Raw genomic sequence first — 26,512 nt, 5'->3', positions numbered from 1 at the left:
TAGTTTAGTTTTACTTACTAATATTACCAAATATATATCACTTCCTAAAACACTTCCTGGGTGGGAGTTTCAAATTGACAAGTTTAATAAGGTTAATTGCGAAGGTTAATACCCACACACTCATGACGTCACAAATTATACCAGATTTTTTTTTTCTCTCTCAAACCAACGATTTTTGGAAGGGTATAGAATTTACGCTGCTGCGGAACTGGAATTTCACAACATTTTTGATGATAAGGTTCAATTTATCATTCGCGCCCCCTGCCAAGTTTTGTCGGACATCTTGACACCTCTTGACCCCCTATGACCGTCGTGATATTTAGATTTTGTTTCTTTTTTTGACAATTTTTCATCATGTTCGCCAAATTTTCCCTCCCCCTGTCACTTTACAGAGACAATTAATGCCCAAAATATATGAATTGCAGGCAATTTAGTTATACATTTTCCCCTCAAGCGCCCAATTTTGCCTGATTTGGGTGCTTTCTGTGGGCGCGTGAAAGTCGATTCCGAGTTTATCGTCCCCCGCTCGCGTCACTTTTTGGAAACCAAAAATACCCGCGTCAAATTGTCAAAAAATGCCAAAATAATTATATTCAAAGTATCAGTGTTTTCACCAGTTTTGGCAATTGGAAACATATATTTTTGTTTGTAAAACATATAAATTCATAACTTGGAAGCAAAACCTTTCGTGAAAATTTCTTTGTCGCATTTATTTCTATTTTGCTTTAAATCACACATTTTAGGTGAAATAATGAAATCTGAAGAAATAATGAAAAATGAAAAAATGAAAAAGTCACCTCACCAACCTGGAAAAAAAAAGCGACGATAAACTCGGAATTGACTTTCATCTGCCTAATGGGGCCTAAAATATACTGCATGGGACTGGCCTGTGAAACTGAGAAACTGATTTTGCCGACCTACTTACGCGTGATGTGTATCGAAAGAGATATTTCCCCCGAAATTTTCATGAATTTATACACACCGGCAGGTGGGAAAGTTTTTTGCTCATAGTGGGGGAGGAGGTTTTTCAAAACTTCCTACCCCCCCTTGAAGTCTAATGGTGCGTCCCTAAGCCTACATTACGATAAATAAATACAAAATTATTATGTAAAATAATATTTTGCTTAAAATTATTGCAACATTTTGGGGAATTATATGGTGAAGAAATTAGGTCAAATATACGTCATCTACAATTTTATGTCTTTATCTGAGAGTGTAAATAAGTAATACAATGGTACCGATCGTGCATATCTGATCATAATAAAGACCTAACGGCATATACTTGTTTTGTCATGTCGGGCCAAATAAAAAAAACAACGTTTTGAGATATAGGAATCTATAGGCATACGTTAGATAAATAAACATAAAATTTATGTACAGAAATATTTCGCTTAAAATTATTGCAACATTTTGGGGAATTGTATAGTGAAGAATATACGTCATCTGTAATTTTATGTCTTTGTCTGAGAGTGTAAATAAATAATACCGTATAATGGTAGCAGTCGTGCATATATCTGATAAAAAAAAAATCTCCCAAAATGCCATTATATGCTAATACCCTTGGGGGGGGCACGCACTGAAATTGGGTAACGGGAATCATGTAACGGGGGCGCCGAATTGACCAATTCTGCATCAATTCGGCGATGAAATTCAAAATTAAAGCGTGCATTTCATTTATCACCAAAATCAATTAGTGGTAGGCAAATTTACACTCGCTCCACGCCTCGCGCAATTATTTCAAGAATTGGGGAGGGGCGCCATTATGTATCCTTAGCCCTGGGCGCCACAACCCCTAGCTACGCCACTGACTCCTTTTTTTATTTTGCTGTCACCCAATGACCCCGGTCATTTTTAAATAGTTCTGAAGATATTTTAGATGGGTGATTGGATTTGGAATAATACCATTATAATTATACGCGCTTCTGTTCAAAAATTGATCAAAAAATCACTTCCGTTCATTGTTTAAAAATCAATCATTCTGTCATTGCTTGCTACAAGTATTATATTTTGGTTATTAGTATTCATTATAACACTTTGTTCCGGGAAATATATGATATACGTCTCGTCAGTGATTATTAGAATTTTGGATAAACCCAAACCAACATCGTATACATTCATATATTGTATATATTTGTACGGTATAGGCCTTAAGGTAAAGGGCAAATATATTTCAAATATTTTGTTCTTGGAAAATTATTTAAATGAGTCAATTATGGACAAGACAATTTGATTATTACATCGACATGATCGATGGGATGGGTGGAACGGTTAACCGCATGTTAAGCTGATGTATTCATGATTTGAGACCATTTGCAATTGTCACACCGCTGGAAGATTTGTCCTTCGATACCGCAATGAATCCGTCTGTTTTAATTTGATGTAAAGATTGGTAATTTGACTAAATTTGACTAAATTACCGTTTTACAACTTTGCTTTTCGCCAGCGCATAGGGCGCTGGTACCTAATTCTGAGATGGGGTTTGTGTACACTAAAGATTAGCTAAGATTATAGCCTTCTTCTATTGGTATGAATTATTTTTTTTACTTCTCGTGGTGGAAATGTTTTTGATGTCTGCTAATTCGATTTGCAAGGAAAAGAAAGTATGTTTTGCCGTTTCAACGAACGAAAACGATTGAGTATTGCCAAAGTTATGTTTGAATTAATTATGACTTAAAAAGTTATCATAGGTTTAGGCCTACACATATAAACATAAACTTGTTCAGCAATTAGCATATCAAAAAAATGACATGGTCAAAGCGGGGGAATGATCACGAGGTCATATCAGTGGACTACTGATGTTTGGTTGCCTGTGAGTGCATAATTGATATGTTGATAACAGATCTAATAATGTTGTGGAATCAAAATCTTCATTATATGGACCACATTGAAGTCAAAGTAATTATCTATCCTATCCTGTATCGTTTTATGGATAAAATTGACTCAAAATGTTATTGATGATATTATTGCTATCTTTAACATCAGTTTTGTATTTTCAACAGGAAAAATCCGATTGAAAATAAAGTTTTTAGGGCTAGCTATAATATTGAACAATATATCCCATATTTTGACATGCACTTATAGAAAATAAATAAATTATTGTCTTACTTTATAAATGATAAATACTGTAAAATGACACATAACTAAAGTGAGGCCAATTTCTATCTTTTTATTTGATTCATAAAATTACATTCAACAAAATGATTGAAGACTGAGAAAACACACAATGCAGACTACAGAATGGAGTAGGTAAGATGCCATGTCCATAGCTTTGCAGGAGTTTCGGACTAACAATCAACACATTAAAAAAATACAGTTTAAAAGTGAAGATTGTAGTGAATGATCAGTCCTTTATCATGTGCTTGCCACTATCTACTTTATAGTAAACTATACATTGCGAAATAATATAAAATTATTTTAAAATAAAATGTGCATGTAAGTTGAGTTAACATAGCGAATTAACTAACAACTGCAGTGTATTTCTTGATTTTTATAATAAGCATGGGTAAAAAGCAGTAAAGACAAAAATACAGAACAATTTGGAGTAATGAATTAAAGAGTTGACAGGAGTTATAGGAGTTAATGTGTTTTGCTGTTTCAGTGTGCATGTTCTCACCATTGATGGTTTGGTGAACTGTCATGTAACATGGATGTAAGCGTGATCCTAAAAATGCCTTTCACGGTGACCCAAACTATTTACAAGACCTCTTCTGCATTGACGCTGGCCTTCCCTTTTAAAGGGAATTTTTATTGTATAAAATAAGACGTCACTGAAATACAATGGCGTAGCCAAGATGCAAGCAAGGGGACATCTTGCCCCCCCCCCCCGCCCACATTCCAGACATGTAACGAGTCATGACTCGAGAAGCTAGACTCCACTTTCCCAAATGAAATGACTCGACACAGATTTCTTAAATTTCCCCATAGAGATTGTACAGTGACTCGACTCGAGGTATTGCTAGAAATGACTCGACTTGACTCAACCATGAAATGACTCGATTCGTTACTCTGTTTGCCCCCTGTGGGATGTTTACCGCCTTGATATTTTAGATTTTTAGGCCTTTTTTGCCCCTCTTGCTCCCTTTGCCCACCCCATCTCCTCAGACAAATCCTTCTTACGCCATTGCTGAAACTCCTATTTGGCGATGTATACACTCTAACTTCGTACTATTCATTTATTTAAAAATAGAATCCTAATTTATTTTTGATCCCGTAACTATTCGCTTTGATGAGATATACTGTTCATTTTGATTACGTATTGGCCTATTATCACTTCTTCACTTTGAAATAACTGTTCAAATGGACAAGATCTCCAATTCATTTTTTGTTTGACAAGATTATCCATTTCATTTTGACAAGATTCTGTTAAGTTCCCTTCTGACAAGGTAAACTATTTAAATTTGATTATTGTTGGTTATTTTCGACAAGACAAACTACTCAATTTGATAAGTTGGGTCATTTTGACAAGAACCTATTCATTTTTTAAAATGACAAGGCAATCTTATCAAATTTGATAAGCTTGTTGTCATTTTGAAGAGAAATCTGTTATGCCCCCATCTGATAGTTTCCCTTGTCAAATCTGACAAGTTTCTATTAAAAATGAGTAGATAGTTTTAAGAGTGTAGAAATATCATATCATACGTCAATTTGTAATACCATCTCCTCTAATAGGTTTTCGAATGATATACGATTACCATACATGCGTTTTATTCTTAGAAATAATTTAACCAATTTAACCAATATAGGCCTACAGCGTGTTTTCCATTTCGGGCAATTATAGTAAAATATAATGACGTCCGCGTGTATTTAATGGCATTATGAATTACATTATGCAAATGCATCGCCAAGTATTTATTATGATTTAGGCCTACTTATTTATTTATTTTTGTTACAATCCATGTATTTAAAAATTATTACGAAATTAAAGTTTTCCCTATTCTAGAACCGAACCTAAACCCTAACTTTCAGACCAGCAGACCCTTTTTACATTACGGACTAGTGAAACTTTTTTTTGGACTATAGCGAAACTTGGGGATAGGAGGAAAGTCCCCCATAATACATACATGCATTGAGCCAACGTGACAACCCAGTTATTTCTTAGCAGCCCTGCTCCACACACCACTGTCGTTTTTTATGTGACCACTCCCTGCCACGGCCACTCCCCTTCCTCAGCTCGTGTTCCGCCGATTATTCGAGATTCGACACCTTGGGGCGCGGTTTGTGTACCACATTCGGGATCATCTGCATTGAAAGAAAAGTATATTGTATAAGTATAGTGATTCAAAACAAAAGACAACTGTGTGTGTTATAAATGAAAAACAAAACAAAAACAAAAACAAACAAACAAAAACATAAACAAACAAATAAAGAACAAAATTAGACAAGCAAAATGATGAACGAAATATTGTAATGTAAATGTGCATTGTGTAATAATAATATTATTATCATGCTATATATTTATATCAATTACTTGTAAATTTTATTTAATATTTATAGTTTCATCAGGGAAGTAGTTTCATTTTACAATTTAAACTTGTTATTGCACGGCAAAAGCTTATAAAAATGAAAATAAAAATGAAACTTGAAAACAGAATTATTTATAAAATAATTCTGTTTACAATTTAAACTTGTTATTGCACGGCGAATAAGTATCGGACTTATTATGGTCCACTCTCCCTACCGAAATAACTTTCGAACGATAGGACTTTCGTTTACAGGAGGTCATCGAACTTTTGATGTGTTCCCTTAGTAGAGTTCATTTTTTAATTTTTGTAGATATTCGTTGTTTTTATGGTAATTGTCCTCGGTAATCGTGGTAATGCATAAAAAGACACAATATTATAAATAATAACTAATTAAAATGTTTTGTGTTCTTGCTATAGCCTAATAAAACGTTACCGCCATCTAATTTTTCTTTATACCGATTTTGCTTGAAGCTAAACCTTAATATTGCTAAAATCCTACTTATTTCTGCTTTGTCAATTCAAGATATAGGCCTATTTCTATAATAGCTTATAAAAATAGCAAAAATTACCCAATGTTGAGTAAAAAGAGAACAGCAACAAAATGTCAAATGGAACTCATTGATCAAGAAATCCTTTTCGGTAATACAATATGTAAATTCGGTACATATCTGTTTAAAAATGTTCTGTGTTGTTGTATAGCCTATAATAAAATGGTAATGTCATCTAACATTTTTGTTCTTTCTCCGATTTTGCTAAAACCCTACTTATTTCAGCTTTGTCGATTCAATATACATTTCTATTAGCTTATACACTCTTAATAAAAACAGTAAAAATTACTCAATGTTGAGTAAAAAGAGAACAGCAACAAAATTTCAAATGGAACTCAATATAGATTAAATTTGTACCCGATTTGGTCAAAATTAAATCATTAACTTTGAGTTCTCACCTAGGTTTCATTATCATTGAGGTATAGGACTTTTTATTTTTTCGGAGAAGATCAGGTAGGGCAACTACTTGATTATATTTCTACATGTTCATACTACATACTCTGAAAATTTTAGAAAATTCGCACGAGTCCGTTTTTTTTAAATCACATTTTTGTTCCTAAATAAAATGTGGGTTATACCGCCCTTAACGGGCACTCTCTCCATAGGGCTACATGTAAAGACCAGTTATAGACAAATGGCCCTAAAATAAAACGGACTCGTGCAAATTTCCTCAAATGTTGCATATGATGTAGATTTAACATCTGGAATGTAATGCAAGTGATGTCGTTGCTGCTCTTCTAAATTCATTTTTAAAATGTCCGCCCCAGACCAAGGTGTTAATTCTATAAACTCATTTTAATGCTATGTTCCCTTTTTACTAAATATTGAGTAATATTTATTTAGAGTAATATCCGTATATAGGCCTAATGCAAATTGCATTTGGGAAGCTGGTGGTTTGATGTTTCCTATTTCCGACAATTATTTCTAAAATTAAAAGAATTACGAATTTTTAAATTTCCATTCAACCTTGTTCCGTTTCCGTTTTATATGCATGGTATGTATCTGATCAGGGACCGTTCACAAACCATTGTTAGGGGGGCCTGATGCAAAAAGAGGGCCTTAAACATTTTGGCCCTCCTGGGGGGCCTGAAAAAAATGACCACAATTTTTCCTGCGAAAATTGAGTTTATATGCTTTTCTATGGGGTTGACCCATAATTTTCATGTCAAAAAAACCCCAGGGGGGCAAAAATATTTGAGATCCCAAAGGGGAGGGGGTGGCCGAAAAAATTTCGCGATGAAATTTTTTTGAATCACGCCCCCCTAACAAGTGTTTGTGAACGGTCCCTAAATTCTTATTCTTTATTATTTTATGTTCCATCGTCAATCTATTATACATGTATAACCATCAGAACATGCAAATGTACGTATAAGCAGTCAATAATATTGAAGAAATCACCATGAACTTGAAACCGATTAATAACAATTTCGAGCACGTGCGACATGGGTTAATGAGCATTTTTGTGGAGACATGTCAACGGAGACTGAGGAATTGTGACAGACATACAGCCATATCCAGGGGCAGTAGGCCTACATAAGAAAATAATTATGTGAAATCGGTGGTAGGTCTAAAAATATCTGTGTTTTTACACATTTTAACTATAGGCAGTTATGTCATCAGAAAGGAATTATAACTTAAATGCACATAGTGTCATAATGTGAGACGTGACAACATAGATAATTATGTGATTTGCCCCTTATCACGGGAAAACCTGCTAAACAGTGGATAGGCCAAAGGTGTGCAGTCATCTGATATCGATGGTCCTCCTTCACAAAAATAAATGAATAAAAATTCCCTTTAAAAGGGAAGGCCAGCCTCAATCCAGAAGAGGTCTTGTAAATAGTTTGGGTCACCGTCAAAGGCATTTTTTAGGATCACGCTTACATCCATGTTACATGACAGTTCACCAAACCATCAATGGCGAGAACATGCACACTGAAACAGCAAAAAGCATTAACTCCTATAACTCATGTCAACTCTTGAATTCATTACTCCAAATTGTTCTGTATTTTTGTCTTTACTGCTTTTTACCCATGCTAATTATTAAAATCAAGAAATACACTGCAGTTGTTAGTTAATTCGCTATGTAAACTCAACTTACATGCACATTTGATTTTAAAATGATTTTATATTATTTCGCAATGTATAGTTTACTATAAAGTAGATAGTGGCAAGCACATGATAAAGGACTGATCGTTCACTACAATCTTCACTTTTAAACTGTATTTTTTGAATGTGTTGATTGTTAGTCCGAAACTCCTGCAATTCTGTAATAGTCTGCATTGTGTCTTTCTCAGTCCTCAATCATTTTGTTGAATGTAATTTTATGAATCAAATAAAAAAAGGTAGAAAGTGGCCTCACTTTAGTTATGTGTCATTTTACAGTATTTATAACTTATAAAGTAAGACAATAATTTATTTATTTTCTATAAGTGCATGTCAAAATATGGGATATATTGTTCAATATTATAGCTAGCCCCTAAAAACTTTATTTTCCATCGGATTTTTCCCGTTGAAAAGACAAAACTGATGTTAAAGATAGCAATAATATCATCAATAACATTTTGAGTCAATTTTATCCATAAAACGATACAGGATAGGATAGATAATTACTTTGACTTCAATGTGGTCCATATAATGAAGATTTTGATTCTACAACATTATTAGATCTGTTATCAACATATCAATTATGCACTCACAGGCAACCAAACATCATGCTATGCTCAGTAGTCCACTGATATGACCTCGCTCCCCGCTAATTACTAATTGTTGACCATGTCATTTTTTTGATATGCTGATTGCTGAACAAGTTTATGTTTATATGTGTAGGCCTAATATGATAACTTTTTAAGTCATAATTAAAGGCCCATTCAGTGATTTGCTCATCCGGACGATCGTAAAAATCATCAAAATTCAGATTTTGGTACCTTTGTAATTGGAATAGATGTGCTAACATAGCCTGCTAGTGGTTCGGTCGAAAGCCGTGTATTTTAAACAAAATAAAGCATTTACATGAATCTGGACTTTTGATACTGACAGTACAAAAGTCCGACTCGAGATCGAAAGAAGCTCACTCTCCACCATACCAACACGCGTTGCGTATTGTTTCTACTACTTATTACATCAGTAGCTACTATTTTAAACAAAATACACAATTTTAACTGTTTTTCATATTTGAATTGACCGTTAGTTTGCCTCGGTGACGTTTAATTGCTTATTTTGTTTTCTACTACAAAAATTAAGCGTCTGTTACTCTGTTTTAAATCAATTTAGACTCTACTTCCCCGTGTTAGAAACACTGGACTAGGAAGTTTTTCCAGTCGATTGGTGGCGCACTGTACGAAAATCTCGATTTTCTCGAGTCGATCTGAGTTGAAGTAGAAAACCTTTCTAAAACTTCTGTTTTTTGACTAATTTGTCGATGTATTCAGGGGAAAAGTGGTTTAATGAAATTCTGTAGACTTATTCTTTATTTCTAAGCAACTCTGACAAATTTCCATTTTTTTAATGTTCCTGTGAAATCACTGAAAGGGCCTTTAATTCAAACATAACTTTGGCAATACTCAATCGTTTTCGTTCGTTGAAACGGCAAAACATACTTTCTTTTCCTTGCAAATCGAATTAGCAGACATCAAAAACATTTCCACCACAAGAAGTAAAAAAAGTAATTCATACCAATAGAAGAAGGCTATAATCTTAGCTAATCTTTAGTGTACACAAATCCCATCTCAGAATTAGATACCAGCCCTATGGGCTGGCGAAAAGGGGGGAAAAGGGAAAGAAAAAAAATCTCGAAAAAAAACCCCGAGTTACGCGTAAATTTGTTATATATAGTTATTGAGCATTTGACGCCGCGTACAACGTAAAGCTGTGTCTATTGCTTACCAGCAGAGCCGTAAAAGGCTCAAAAAGTCCCAAATTGCGAGAGTAGCGAGCGAAAAAAATAGAGGGTTTTTATGCCTTTTTGGTCAAAAAAGGTCCAAATCCGCCTTCCCCAGTCCAAAAAGGTCCAAAGTTTGAAAAAAAGTCCACTTTTCAAATCAGTTGCCGTGCCGTTTTAAAAACAGTTCTTGTTTTGATACTTAGCAATTTAAATATACTGAAACAATGATTTTAATTATTATGTTGCAACAATACAACATCGTATCCGTTTTTCCGAATACGGTTATTCCCTATTGCTTTGCAGAATTTCTTTTATCTCTAATATTTTTTCAATGAAAGGACACATTCTATTCCAAATGAAACAAAACCTTTTGAACTTTCAATGTCACCTGTATATGACCTTTAAACATAAAATGTCCTCATGCAAGGATTTTATAGAGAACACATTATATACCACCGTATGAATTGAACCAATGTAACCACAAAAATATGTCAATTTCCTGTCCTGAAAATACGTATTTTATAGAACAAGAACAACAAAAGTAGTCTATCATTTTCAATGGAATTTCTTTCTAAAGTTTCATGTTGCAAGTATTTCTTTTATTTTAGTAAAATGCATTAACATTAGAACATTTCATTACTTAATAAAAAAAAGTGATATCATACTACTAGTTAACACTTTTGATATCACTGCCCAAAAGATTTATAATTTGAAGTTTGCAATACGCGACAAAAGTGATTTTTTTATGGAAAAGCTGGTTATGCTCCCCCAGGATGTTTTCTTTTGCGATAATGTAAGGTTATCATTATTGACTAAACTAAGTGAATTCTTGACTAAACTAAATGAAAGAAAATGTAAATATTGGGGTTTATACCAAGATTAGAATAGAAAAGTTCAAGTTCATTATACTTCGGTGGTGTGTTGTGAAATCAAAAAAAAATTGCCAAATCTATTCACATTTGCTCTTTTCCCCTCTCAGCCAAGTGAAAACGTTTTAAAGCAGTATTGTAAGATTTATAAAAGAGGATGCCCTCAAAGTTTTCCACGAATAAAAAATAAAAGCAGTTTGTCAGAAATATTTGTATAAATTGGTTTTTAAAGCAATATACTAATATTTCTGACAACTTAAAAGTTGCCATTTTAATACTAAAGTTAGTGAGTTGAAATGGCTGAGACAAGTCTTTCTTATATAGTTGTATACTTGGTATAAAAGTAAAATGATTGAAATTATAGTTTTCAAACAACGGAAATTAACGAGGGAAAATATTTTCTTCAAGTTCAGTTTAAAACTTAACGGAAACAAATGAAGAAAAATATTCTACCGGAAGGTATGAACATTCTCTGCCTATTAAATAAACAAGTTATTTTGATATATTTAGATGTAGAATGAAACTCAGACGGCATACGAAAAAGGACTATTTGTATTGCTAAATTAACTGTAAAAAATCGAAACATTTAGTCACCGGTATGCCAGCATGGAGGTATAACATTTACGTATGACATATGCTAAATACTAAACTGTCTGCTGAAGATTATTTTGATAATTAAATCTCTGAACCAGATATAATTATGTATATTGGTCCCTCCTAGTGAAAAGCACAACAAACAAAAACATGATATGGAAATAAGTTTAAAAATGACAAAAGTAACCAAATGCTATTATGTTTTTATACCATTTAATTTTTCTTTGTTTCTTTGTCCCTTTCCTTCTGTTACTTCCTTTCTTTGCGTCTTTTTGTTTGTTTCTTTGTGAGTCTTTCTTTCATCTCCTCTCTCTCCTCTTTCTTTCTTTCTTTCTTTCTTTTTTCCTTTTCTCCCTTTCCCTTTTTCTCATTTTTTCCCTTTTCCCTCTTTTTCCTTCTTTCTTTCTTTCTTTCTTTCTTTCTTTCTTTCTTTCTTTCTTTCTTTCTTTCTTTCTTTTTTTCTTTTTTTTTTTTTTTTTTTCTTTCTTTCTTTTTTTTTTTTTTCTTTTTTTCTTTTTTCTTTTTGTTCTTTCTTTCTTTCCTTCTTTCTTTCTTTCTTTCTTTCTTTCTTTCTTTCTTTCTTTCTTTCTAGAGTCTTGGATTAAAACATTTTTTTATTCCACTGATTTATATTTATCATGTACATATAATAATTGTATAGGCTCACGTACAGCCGAGTGTGCAAATTTTAAATTGAGTTAACTGACAAACGGATTGTTTTTCATTATATTTCGTATCCCGTATTTTTAATTTTATGCTTGGCACGTATTGTTTTCATTATATTTTGTAACCCGTATTTTTAATTTTATGCTTGGCAAATCAGAAACATAAAAAATAAAAGAAGGTTTAATGAGCCAGATATGGCGAACTCTTACTCTTACCTAGAGTCTTTACACTACTGTAACTCATGAATACTTCAGACCAAGGCCCCTACTACCAAGTTTACCATTACTTACCATTTTGGATACAAGTGGAATATTGAAACTCACAATACTTGCATTGTATAGAGCGGATCTACATGTGTTAAATTTTAGAATCAAATTGTGGTTTTTCGTCTATAAAGTTATGCTTTATAGGACCCTAGTTAGTATTTTACGTTCACATTTTCTATATGATTCACATCATTTTCATAATGCGTCGCAACAAATTGGAAGAACAAACGCTTCGATATTTCCGCATTTCCCTATCTTAATTTTAATGAAGAAAATATAGTCCCAATGATTCAGAATCAATATTGAAATAACACGTGAAAAATATAGGCAAATATATAAAGTAAAACACAACAGTTGCCCAGTCATAAAGTAGCATAGGCCAAGACTTTCTCATACCGTAAAGATTCGATAATAAGCATAGTTGCTCGGACAAGAACGATTTTTTACGGTAGTTTGTTAAACTTTTTCATTTGGTTTCTTTTAATGTATCAAATATTTTGTGTTATGTTACAGATAATATTAATTTAAATTGTGGACAAATTTTAACCACAAAAATGTCAAAATTTGAACACGATTTAGGGGTAAAGTGCATATAGTTAACTACTTACCAGTTACCACTACTTACGGGGTCATTTTGACTACCCTGTTTTAAGAGTGTATAGCTCCCGTTGTCAAATTTGACATGTTTCTATTCAAAAATGGGTAGATCATTTTAAGGATGAGCCAATGGGTGCCCCCTGCCAACATGATCATGATGGCCGAGAAAAGTTTCTGAATTTTTGTTTCATTTCAGTCGACGTCTGTAACTGCCATTTCATAATATTTTACTATAAATGTTGAATAAATTTCTTTTTTTCGCATTATAAAATTAAGTCTAAGAAAAAAACACACTTAAAAAGTACTATAGATATTATAGCCGCTAGCTGCCTTAAGGGGGTACTACACCCATTGATTTTTTTTTTGCCTTTTTTTGCATTTTGTGAAGAAATTACAAAAAACAATTGGACAAAGTGATATGCAAAATGAAGGGGCAAATCTTCTCGTTTTATTGGTGGCATCGGTATCAACGTAGCTTACATGCTTGTAAAAGTAGAAGCCAAAAGGTGGTACATCACTGATGATTTAAATTCACTTCATTTTGGAAAGCTTAATATCAACGGATTTCGTTAAAATTTTGGATATGTGTTGCTAACACGTTAGGGAAATAAAGTTGATATGTAAAATGGGAATAAGTGGTTCCTGATTTCTTTTATGACTTCATGAACTTGGTGCTCCACAACTATCAAAAAGGAACTGGTTAAAATGCTTCTATTTTCAATGTTGAGCTATATTTTGTATTTTTAACTTGCGACATTATTTCACTGAAACTTAATTAAGCCATAGGTAACAGGTTACCACAACCATACTACAGCAATGTTGAAAAAATTGTATTTCTTGTCACCTATACCACCATATTGGGTAGTTTTCCGTAAGCTTAACTTTTGTGATTTTGGTAACTATTTTATATTTATTTGTGAAATCCATCTCAACTAGGCATTCTAAATTGTACTCACCATTTACATCCCAAGGTATATTAGTATATCCACCTTGCACTTCTCGATATATATCCAGTTAAAGACAGAATATCAAAATTATTCCTCATTATGATACATTTTGTATCACAGACTCTCACATGTGTATTCAAAATTGATGCTTAAATTTGACCTGAACCAATTGACCTATAACCTGACATACGGTGACCTAATAGCCTTTTCTTCTCCTAACAACACATCAATAACAACATCAATATCAAATTGACTAATGACTATGCATCTATTGTGTAAGTGTTTATTTAATTTATTCAGTGTTATATATTTTGCAAGCACCACTAGATTTTCTATAGAGAGTACATAACAAAGGATTTAATGTATTCTATTCAGATATCGCCTCGCTATAAATGAAAAAATGTTTTTTTAGACCAATCAAACCAATATATGGGTGTAGTACGCCCTTAAGAGATTATTTTGATATGTGATGAAAGATGCATGCATGTTTATAATAGGGGATTGTCAGTATGATTGGTGGTATCCGCACGTTTTAAAGACCACGATTAGAAACGAATTGACCAGGATTCGGGAATCGCTGCATCGTCGTTTAACGCAAGGAAATTCAAAATTTGTAGTAATCCTGGAATCATATGGTTAGTATATTGTCGGGAGGTTTAGATTAATAAATAAGAGTAGCTATCACGACTTATCACTAGGGGCGTAGCCAGCTTTCTTGGTCAGGGGGGGGCAAAATAAAATTTTGGGGGCACAGACGAAAAAAATTGCAGTTGCATCATACAATACATAGAGACTGTATGTCTTCGAGCTTCCCGAAAAGGGCCTTATTGGGATGATGTGCGCGTAGCGCGAAAAAAATGGTATTTTACACTATTTTCGCCCATTATCCGGCTAAAAATGGGCTTTATTGTTACAACATGCGCGCGTAGCGCGGAAAAATTTTGTATTTTATACTATTTTGGCCCTGAATTTTGCTAGAAAAGGGGCTCCTTGCCCTTTTTCTTTTCCTTTGCCCTCCTGATTTTCTCTTTCATTTTTTGTCAGATGGGCACCTTTTCTCTTTCATTTTTTTGTCAGGGGGCACTCTGCCCCCCTGCCCCCCGCTGGTTACGCTACTGCTTATCACTGCCTGTAAGCTATAGCTTTTGAAACAGTTTCTTATATAAATACTGAATAAAAAATGGCTATTGAATCAGGGCATATGTGTATTATAATTACATTATTAATAATAATGATGATATATAATATAGGAATAGGTAAAATAATAACGGTGCAATTTGTTTTTGCAACCAAATATTATAAAACAATAATTATCTAATTAGTCTATTTTGGGCAATATGAAAACCTAAAATACATGAAAACAACAGTAATTACCATGATTATTATATTAGTGTGCGTCATATGAATTCGTAATTTAATATGTAGACATTAATACATGACTGAAAATACAGTAGCCTTTAAAGGTAAAATTTCTTAGAATACATTATGCTTTTTTTTTTTTTTTCTTTACAAAACAGTGTGCCTGGAAATGTCCGGCGGAAATATAAAGTGGAATTTGCAATTATTAATTTAAGTTCGGAATCGTAATTTGCAAATTTAAAGCGCTCCACAGACTCGAGTATTGTACGTACAATATTGTATGCAACATATCTACGTTATTTAATCTATTGCCATTCTATTTCCAGTAATGTTTAAGTTCTAACGAATGTTTGATGACGAAAAATCGATAATATGTTACATGTAATATCTAGTAGAAATATATTATCGATTTTACGTCATCAAACATTCGTTAGAACTTAAACATTACTGGAAATATAATGGCAATAGATTAAATAACGTAGATATGTTGCATACAATATTGTACGTACAATAAAAAGTCTGAATATTAACACTTCAATTTCCATAGTTTTGTCCTTCAGTATGGTATATAACCATGATAACAATACAACATCGATTTATATTGAATGTAATTAAATTAAATTAAATATATAAAGTAAATGTGTGGCTATAAAAAGAGTCTCAGCATTTTAGCATTGGGAGTGCAAAATTTGTATGATTGTGAAGATAACAGGATATAGCGAAATACCAGAGGGTTGTTAAAATGGATTAATTTATTCACTTGTATAAATTGCGATATAATTGTTAATAAATGAACGAACTTTGTGCTACTTAAGGGTATACGAAGTATTGTTGGTCGAAGCAGCCAAAAATAAAATCGATTTTCATTATCTGAATCAATATATTATTGAAAAATAACCGGTGTTTTGCAAGAGTTCATTCTATAAATCATATACTTTGAAAACTTGCTTAATTTATTGTTGTTAATGAGTTATGTACGTTTTACAAAAGTGTTGTTGTTTCAGCCCTCTTTACAACATAACTCAAGAACCACCGGACCTACAAAAGTATATCTGTGAGATTTGAATTCTTCTACACGCTCGCTATGAATTAAGCATGCAATGCAATGTTTGCTAAAGCTCATTACCATTCGCAAGATGCTGTGAACTACTTTTTTCTGCTGCTTCGACCAACAATGCATCGTATAACCTTTAAATGTAATGCTGTGTTTTACAAAATATGCAAAAAAGTACATTCGCGTTGCTCTACGACCCCGGGCTCTACGACAACGATATTTTCAGGTGGTGGCCGCATTGCATTCACTAAATTCAGTAAATTTTCATCGTCAACCGTGTAATTGAATGGGATTATTTTGAAATTTTAAAACGCTTGAAATATCACAAACAAATGGACCTATGTTAATAAGTAATATAAATACAAGCTAAAACCGTTGGGGTTCGATAATGAACCCCACAAAACTAACCAAGTGTATTGAAAATGCCATACGGCCGGGCGGTTTCACAAGTTGCCGGCTCGATCATGTCATCCACCACCTGGATATTTTATCACGTTGCCAAATTGACAAAAATATTTATTCTATTAAAAGTGCAAGAATAATAGATAGAGTACCCTACAGATAACCCTGTCATCAGGTGCACACTTTATTATTATAGTATTTGTGTAAAACAAATATTGATTCACTTTTACGTTTGGACTTTAAACTCAAACAGACATTGCGATGCAATGACAAGTCACACAATCATTGCGATAAATCTCAGTATATATATAAAGTCAATACTAAATAACCCGGCCTTAATTGTTGAATAAATAAGAAAAAAATATATAAAAAAATACTTATTTACCCGGCCTTAATTGTTGAATAAAATATAAAAGAAAAAAAAGAAAAAAAAAAAAAAAAAAAAAAAAAAAAAAAAAGAAGAAAAAAAAAAAAAAAAGCAGAAAAGAAGAAGAAGATAAATATAATAGGTTGAATACTTACTTTGAAGTGACCCTGCTCCATCAGTGAAGAGCGTTACCACTAAACAGATGATGTTGATGATGATGATGAAAAATCGTCCATCCCGAGGCAGAATCATGACTGAGTTTACCGCAACAGATGATGGTGAAATAAATTATTTAAATGCAAGTCGCGTCGTCTGCAAATATAAAATTATGGTTGTAACACATTTATACAGGATGACTAAGAGAGGTCAAGAGCGGGGAGGAGCACGTAATTCACAGCGAAGACACTTCTCTTAAAATACATGAATGACTCCCGTAAATGGCTCGTGTACACTGTAAAACCATTCAGTAGTCCATGTCAGTAAGTACTAAATTCCATGGAAATGCCTAATTCAAGAACTAATTCAACACAACAGTAGCCAGTACTAAACATTCCTTTTACTAACGTTGAGGTTTATAAATTCCATCCAAAAGTTATTTTGGTAGCAATACTAAAGTGTGTATGGGGCGCTATAAGGTCCAATTGCAACGGACTACAGTTTACCATAGCAACCAATCAAACACAATTACCCTCTCCCCAACCACGGTACTACGGAACATAAACACTATATTTAATGTTTGATTTAATTTTCGTGGTATAAAAATATATTGAACATCATACTGACATTAAATTTTACCGCTATATACTATGTTATATGTATGATGTATCGGTCTGTGCTAAAAGCATTAAAGCAAACATATGACAATTTTTATAGCCTAAAAATATTGAAGAATTGAAGCACCATGCGTGTTAGTATCAAATTACATCTCTGCTCTGTTTCTCGCGTTTCGACAAGAGTGGAAAACGTACTAACAGAATAATGATAGTTTGCCGATGGTTAATAGCTGTTAATGCGACTCATCCCATTAGCATCGGATCATTATGCTTATTTTTTAGAATGCCGTGATTTTCCTTGCTAATTATCTTCTCCATCCGTGCCTGTAATATGCACTTGTCGCATGGATGCTATAATATTCTACACATGCTGGATACGACACTGAAACAACATGTATACACTACCGTGACGTCCTATAACGCTATATAGCGGCACCGTTAAGCTTAACACATACATTACAGATCGTAGATACAGCATGCGACTTACCTGTCTGTCAAAGTCAGTGAAAAGAACATTGATAAATCGAAATTTGAACCTTATTATGCTTGTTTAGTAAAATGTCCCGAATAATGATGAATGGATCGTGTCATCTCGTCAATAGAAAGAATTGAATAGTTGTAACCACACACACAACCAATTCGTATCACTTGTACACATGTAATAAAGCACCTGCTGTCAGTGTACGAGGTAACACCCACGGTATGAGCATTAATTGCTTATTACGTTAAGTCCGTATTTATATACCTTACGAATATATAGATTCTCACCTTGATTAGGACTTTGCTTAGTAAACACCAAGATCAATAGTATTCGAGTCTCTATAAAATTCGGCAGTATCTTCGTAGCAACCATTATTGCAAGTATTTAGGCCTCCGTGTACTAATAATTATTTGCCAGTTTATATAGTGGATCACAGTGTAGTTCCAATTTCTTGGGAACATACTTTCGTCCTGACGCATGAATAGCAGTGTTTGTATTGGTGATATATATCCACACGGCATCGGTGCGCCCAGTCTGCACGGTTGGATGCGCTTGGCGGAATTTAAAGAAAAGAATAAGAATTTGACGTGAAAAGAAATTGAAGTAATAGATTAGTCGTTTTGTTTAACTTATTCGATGTATTGCACCTAAAAACCCATTTATCATCATACAGTCTAAAATAATGCATTTGAATTTGGCATATATGGACTTATGAATATAGTTAGAACATAATACTTCCTTACTTCGGTCATCATCATGATCATGAGGCCATGCATATTTCAATAACTTCTTTTCGACTACGTTGATTTTATTTAATTTTATTCAGGAATTATATTCAACAACACATCATCATTATCATTTCTAATACCTTAAGGGGGTACTACACCCATGTGGTAAATTTGTGACTATTTTTGCTTTTTCTCAAAAACTAATTACACACTGGTAACAAAAGTTATGTATATTATTGGGGCAAGGAATCCAATTACTACACTGAAATTTCAGTGACTCAAAACAAGCGGTTCAGTATATATGATAGGAAACGAGGTACATCCTAGCGGTACCTTATTTCTGATCATAAATAACAAACCGCTTGTCTTAGGTCACTGAAATTCCAGTGTAGTAATTGGGTTTCTTTTGCCCTATAATATACATAACTTTTGTTACCACTGTGTTATTAGTTTTGAGAAAAATGCAAAAATAGACACAATTTATCGACGGTGTAGTACCCCTTAACATAAAAACATCAAAAAGATACATAAAGCAAATATGAATATAGCCTTAGTATGTTAGTATTCAATGTAAAAAGTGCAGTTAGTTGTGTTTGGGGACTGTCTTTTGTTATTGTTGTTTACACTTTTTTTTCGAAATCTGTGATTTTTAAATCACTTAAAAGTTGTGAAAACCTGACGTCATCGAAAAACCCCTGCTTGCTGCTTGTTGGGAATGTTGGCAAAATCCATGGATTTGATCAAACGTGTCTGATCTAGTCTCGGCCCCATGCAGACGGTTTGTGAGTTTTTCGAATTCGTCATTAGTGAACCCTAAGGAGATATGGAATCCAAGATTAATACATTTAAGTAGACCTATAGGGCCTAGGAACGCATTGCTCATTAATTTTAATAATAATCATGTTTTATGCATAGGCCTACTAAAATTTTATCATTCAATACCATTGATTTCAACTTCAATTTCAATTTTATTACAAAATGATATCGTGTCCCAAAGGCCACTTGCATATGCATGTATATGAAATAACATTTGAAATCACTACTTCAAAGGGGCATTTTGTGATCCACAGCCTCATCCCCCACTTCGTTGAGATGTTTATACCACCGGAAAGGTCTGGCTACATAGGCCTAATGTTTATGTGCAATATTTCTTGCAGATTTATTCTCTTTGACAAAAATATCATCAAATTTGTATTACGTTCTGAATAACAGAACGAAATTACAACACAGTGGCATAGGGAGCATTCTTATACACATAAATCATGCATAACTCGCAAACGCAAAATCGGAATCAACTGAAATTTTGGGACTGAGCTTTTTTCGAGGATATCTACTAGAAATGTCTTAAAAAGAAGATGCTATAATCAAAAAATATACAAAATAAATAAATTGCAAAAGCAGTCATAATGAAATACACATTCAATTTTATTATAAAATGACATCGCTCACCGGCTTCACTGACCAACAACATAATTTTTTGACAATATAAAATAACACACATTTACCAATTGCAAAAAACACTCATATAAAACACACATTGCACAATGATAATTAATATTGCATATTTTGTTTGGCAAATTCAGCAATTTTACTCACGGCTTGAGGACACTGCATAAGTTTACAGGAATATTTATCCACATGCATAGGGCTAGTCCACACCCGGTATACCGTGCAAGAAATTTCACTCACAATCTCACGCATTGCTCCCCTCCCCGGTTTGCCAAAAATCTTTGCCCCCCCCGGTCTCGATACATGCTAGCGTATATAGCAAGCAGGAAATTTTGCATATTTGAACGTTTCTGTATACTGTTTTCCTAAGCCTTTTAAGAGCATGTTATTTAAAAGGTCTGTGCCTCGTAAATGTGTGCCAAAATCTCTTTCCCCCTTTTTGACCTGCCAGAATTGCAAAAAAATCCTTGCCCCCTCTCCCAGGGCTCATAATCATTGCACATCCACTTATACGTTCTTGAACCTCATAGACTATGATGTTATTATTTCAAAGATCTTCCTGAAAATAAGTGCACACTCTCTATAAAGAGGAGTAAAATTTCAATAAAAGAAATGTCTGGGTTTCCATGTTTGCTTTCTGAAAACGTTACTGTGGAAAAAGCTTGGAAATGCAATAAATTGTATAAAAAATCACGGAATTGTCCCAAATGAGCTCTCAAATTGAGGATTACCGATTTTGAACTATATGTTTTCTGCTTGATATTTTCCAACAATCACGACTGGACAAAAAGTCCGGAAATTCGAACTCCTCTATAGGGGGCTTGCAGTCTATTTTATGAAACAGCCAACCACATTTCCGCAAGGAGGGGCACTTAAAGTCATAATGTACGATCTTTTTTCAGAATTTACCTTTATTTTTTTCAAAACCGATTTTTTGGCATATTTGTAATACTTAGGCCTACACATGTTTTTACTTAAATCTATGAGCAAACTGTCAAATTCGTCCTATTTGTAGTAAAACGGGACGATTTTCTGTTGGTCCGACATAAAGTTATAATTTTAGATTATGACTTTATGTCGGCCACGATCGCAAACCGTAGTCTCGTACAAAACTAGCTTCGTTACGCTCCCTCCACATGTGGAGGGAGCGTAACCAAACTGGCCGCGTAGGAGACTAACTCTGAGGCCGCACTCGCTGTCCTAATTCAAATAGTGCGAGATGTTTCGAATGATAGAGGTGAAGCTTATAATGTCGTTTCTTTGCAAATTCCCAATGTTTTTCGCGTCCAAATGTATTGGGAACTTTCATAATGATTGCATATTATCATTTTGGAAGAAAAAAGAAAAATCTAAAAATTTAAAAAGATCGTACATTAAGGCTTTAATATTGACATGATTGAGGTTTGTGTGCCATGCGCAAAAGACCCATATTTTTCCGCTACCCCCAAAACATCTTTATTTAATTTATGCTTTTCCCTTATGTTCAATTTTGTAACAAAATCCTCACCGAAAAAAATCTCTTTACAATGTTTTTAAATACAATTTCCCATCTTTCAGGTGAGTTATGGTAAACATTGGTGTCTATTAGTGACAAATGGTAGTGACCGTTCAATATGTACGTCAGGGGGGATGTGATTTTTGAGGGGGTTTCCAAAAACTGTTGAGAACACGATCAAAATTTCCCTTTCGCTGCGCTCACATTAAAATAAGACAATTTAAGGTTTTAAATTATTGGTTCCCCAATATCTTGCACGTGTATGTAAAGGGGGATGGGGGGGGGGGCAGAAATTTTTGGCACCTCGAAAGGGGGGGCAAAGATTTTTTGGCGTGTCGAAAGTGGGGAGCAAAGATATTTTTGGCACGACCATGGGGGGTGGGGGTGGCGGCAAGTAAATTTTGACAGATCATTAAGAATTCACCACCCTGGGGTACACATAATTATTGGACAGCCCTTCATCGTCAAAGTAGATCATGGAATTGAATTCCTTTATCTCTGATCCAGGTCGCAACTGTAATTGAATACCTGAGTGGAAGAAGGGCCCAACTCAAAACTGTTTTTGAGATATTAAGAAAAAACTTAATATTTAGAAAAGTTTTATAGGCAGAATGTTTTCATCTTCAGAGGACCTTTATACGAGCTGGAGTTGGGCCCTTCTTCCACTAATATACTGCAAGTGCCAGTTCCGTAAGCAGATGTGTTATAAAGAGCTACAGAAATTTGGTAATCATCCATTAATTGCACAAGTATAGAAGCATGTAATATGTTAGCCATAAAGTTTATTGTAATGAAAAGCAGATTTCATGGATGAACAAAATTCCTCTTTAACCCAATATTTGTGGAAGAAGGGCCCAGCTCCATGGAGTCGGGTCTTTCTTCCATGCAAACCATGATTAAGTGTACGTGGGAGACTATTTAGAGAGTGAATTTTGGCTCATCTTTCACACACAATAAAGAAGAACAGTCTGCTGACAATAAAATGCTGGGTCTATCTCATTTTTGTAAAAAAAAATTGGAGTTGGGCCCTTCTTCCACTCACGTATTCAATTATATTATTTGCTTATTTGTTTTGATCCCGGCTTTGATAAACGGTTCGCCGATAAAGGTTATGTACCGGTATTGTATTATATTATTTATTATGTCATGTTATATTATTTGCGAAGGTCCAAAGTTGTCAATATTCACAGATAGGTATTCACAGATAAGGCACATCGAAGACAAGTTAAAATAGCTGCCTTATGATACATGTATGCCATATTAATATTGGTAACTTAATTGATGTTACTATCATTGTGCAACTTCTAATATAAAGGAGCTATATTGACTTTTAAGTAATACATTGAAAATGTCAGAATATATTTTTAAGGGGTACTACACCCTGGCCAATTTTGTGCCTATTTTTGCATTTTTCTCAAAAATATAGCACATTGGTGACAAGTAAGATATGTATATTATAGGGCAAGGACTACAACTACTGCACTGAAAATTCACCAACTCAAAGCAAGTATATTGTTATTGATTTATTGATCAAATACTGGTTTTCCCTCATTTTTGACTGTAACCCCACAACTGTTGTCTGTGCTGAAATAAAATTTCCAGTGCAGTAGTTGTAGTCCTTGCCCTATAATATACATATCTTACTTGTCACCAATGCGCTATGATTTTTGAGAAAAATGCAAAAATAGGCACAAAATTGGACAGAGGTGTAGTACCCCCTTAAACAAAAAATAGAACATAATAACAACATGAACAATGGCAAGCGATTTCTTTCTATCCATAAAGTTTAAGGTATGACCCCGGGTATGACTTCAGCAATTTACCTATAAGCCTGGTCCTGTTATTTCAAAGACGCCCTTATTGAACAGAATAATATCATGTATACCATCTTGATGAAAGTGATGAAACTTCAGTATAAATTATAATCAACTTTGCAATATTATTTACAACAAAAATATCGCATAGGGGGCCTATGTCTAAATTAAATACTTTCGCTTTTGTTGATTTGCTTATATCCTTTTTCCCTCCCCCTTTTTGTCTTTCCCCTGTTTGTCCTGCCTTTTCTCTTTTCCTCTTCTCTTTTCTGCATTTCCGACCATTTCCCCTTTTCCCCCTGTTTCCCTTCTATATTTTGTTCCCCTTTTCTCATTTTATTGCTCCGGGCATGCCGGGTCGGAAAATGCCTGATGGCTAAGGCACTACGGTATATCATAAACAGTACGCTTTGGTTTTTTTTAAATTTGAGCATGACGAATTGAAATGTTTGTAAATGACAAATAATAGTATAATTCAAAAAGCAGCAAAGATATTGGTCTTAATTAGTTACAAGATATATATTCCTGTTGCATAAATTTTTGCAAGCATATCTATAAAACACCACCACCTGGATATTTCACAAACTTGTATTTGACGTTAAACATTTTTTGTTATCTTTAAAAGGTCAAACATCTGACAAGTTTACAAACTCATCGAGGTCAGTCTTTTTTTTTATCAAAATTTTGATATTGAAATTTGATAAGAATTAAATAATTATATAAAAGAGTGAAAGGTAAAATTCTGATCAATATTATAAGTAGCGAATTACACCGGAACTTTCTTTTGAACAAAAGAAAAGCCCAAACTTGAAGCTGCACGATTTGTTTACCGCTTAGACCGTATAACTATATCGGGTAGGTTTACGCTGTTTCTTTGTACTTTTCTTATTTTTTTTTATTAATTGCTGTAAACCCACACGCATGTTTACAACAATTTCAATTAACATGACGTTTAATTAATTCAATTTGACGCTAAAGCATAAGTTTTTATCAGGCATTGACAGGTGAGTTAACTCTATTCACGCGGGTGTCGATTGCAGACGACATGTTCCAAAAATATTTTTAAAATCCAAAAATTTCAGAAATGTAAATTTTCATGAACATATTTGGAATCAACAGGAAAAATGCATTAAAATGAGTACAAACAAGCCTGGTATTGGTTCAGTAGTTCTTAAGATATAGCTCTTGATATTTAAAAAAAATATTTTAAAACTTAAAAACTTTTTCCGTTGAAGCGCATGGCTAGCCCGCCGAGCATTAACACTCTTTGTTTGTTTGTATCGTTCTTATTCTTTTACTAATTGCTTTAAACCCACATGTTTACAACAATTTCAATTAATACGCCTTTGAAGTTTAATTAAATCAATTTGACGCTAAATGGTAATGAACATGGAACATTGTTAATAATTTTTAAAGAAATACGCACCATAATGCAATTATCATAATTACACTTTGTTTATTATTTTGTTTGTTACTTTGTTAGGATTCATTGTATGAAGTTAAGTCGTAGTCATGGACGCAAACAGAATTAACTTCCTCTGTTCTATACAATGTCATTTCTGTATTTTGCGTTTCCAATATGTATCTCGATTTTTTTTTTACGAAAGCGTGGGTCATAATTTGCAGATGATCTGAATCGTATGATTGTGTAAGTGGCATGGGCTATGCTATTATTATGCTGTATTATTCCAACGCTTAAGGTGGTACTACACCCCTTGATAAATGTGTGACTGTTTTTGCATTTTTTCTCAAAAAATAATAACACACTGGTAACAAAAGTTATGTATATTATAGGGGCAAGGAATCCAGTTACTAAATTGGAATTTCAGTCACTCAAGACAATTCGGTATATTTATGATAAGAAAAGAGGTACCGCTAGAATGTACCTCCTTTCTTAACATATATAATGAACCACTTGTCTTGAATCACTGATATTTCAGTGAAGTACTAGTAATTGGATTCCTTGCCCCTATTATACATAACTTTTGTTACCAGTGTGTAGTTATTTTTCGAGAAAAATGCAAAATTAGTCACAACATTTATCAGGGGTGTAGTACCACCTTAAGGTTAGCAACTATTTAAACTGTTGGTAGGTAGTTCACAGCATCTTGCGAATGGTAGTGCGCTTTGGCAAAAATTGCATTGATCATTTCATAGCGAGTGTGTATAGAAGAATTCAAATATCCCATACTTTTGTAGGTCCTGATGTGGTTCTTGAGTTATGATGTAAATAGGACTGAAACAACAACACTTTTGTTAAACGCACATAACTCATTAACAACAATAAATTAAGCAAGTGTTATTTGTCAATAATATATTGATTAAGATAATGAAAATTTTTGGCAAAACAATACCTAAGTCTGCCCTTTAAGTGGGATCGTATGAGCCATATTTTCCAGTCAAATTTGGCGGTGTTTGGAGCCATTTAACTGGATACATGCAATGTACTTCGTAATTTTAATACAACGATCTTATCGGAATAATAAAGGCTATGGGGCGGAAGTGACATCCATATGAAGCCTTGGGATCATCTCCATACCGGTAACATTCCTCTTGTGTGTCACTGTCTGCTTTATTTGTCTCATAGCAAAATAAGAGACAATAAATCTCAATCGTGAATAAACTAAAAATAAAGAACAAAACAAAAGAAACAAATAAATAAACAGCAAACAAACATAAAGAAACTAGCCAAAAGATATACTATCAGTTTCTTCCATCAACTATCGTACCTCATTAATATCACTGGGCAATAATGTCA

The 26,512-nt window shown here is 33.7% G+C and overlaps 1 protein-coding gene across 1 annotated transcript in view; it reads right to left on the bottom strand.

The window, feature by feature from the left end:
* LOC140150061 (uncharacterized) overlaps positions 1 to 18,525 on the bottom strand; it is a 36,107-nt gene extending 17,582 nt beyond the window's left edge. Inside the window, exons 1-3 of the mRNA XM_072172065.1 lie at positions 18,275 to 18,525; positions 17,170 to 17,326; positions 5,061 to 5,238 (exon numbers count right to left, since the gene is read on the bottom strand). The gene's annotated coding sequence lies outside the window, so the exon portion shown is untranslated. The remainder of the gene's footprint in view (positions 1 to 5,060; positions 5,239 to 17,169; positions 17,327 to 18,274) is intronic.
* Between the last annotated feature and the right edge of the window lie 7,987 nt (positions 18,526 to 26,512).

Source organism: Amphiura filiformis, chromosome 4 (assembly GCF_039555335.1).
Source record: "Amphiura filiformis chromosome 4, Afil_fr2py, whole genome shotgun sequence".
NCBI lineage: Eukaryota > Metazoa > Echinodermata > Ophiuroidea > Amphilepidida > Amphiuridae > Amphiura > Amphiura filiformis.
Note: the sequence above shows the minus strand (reverse complement) of the source record. Positions and strands in the feature narration are given on the sequence as shown.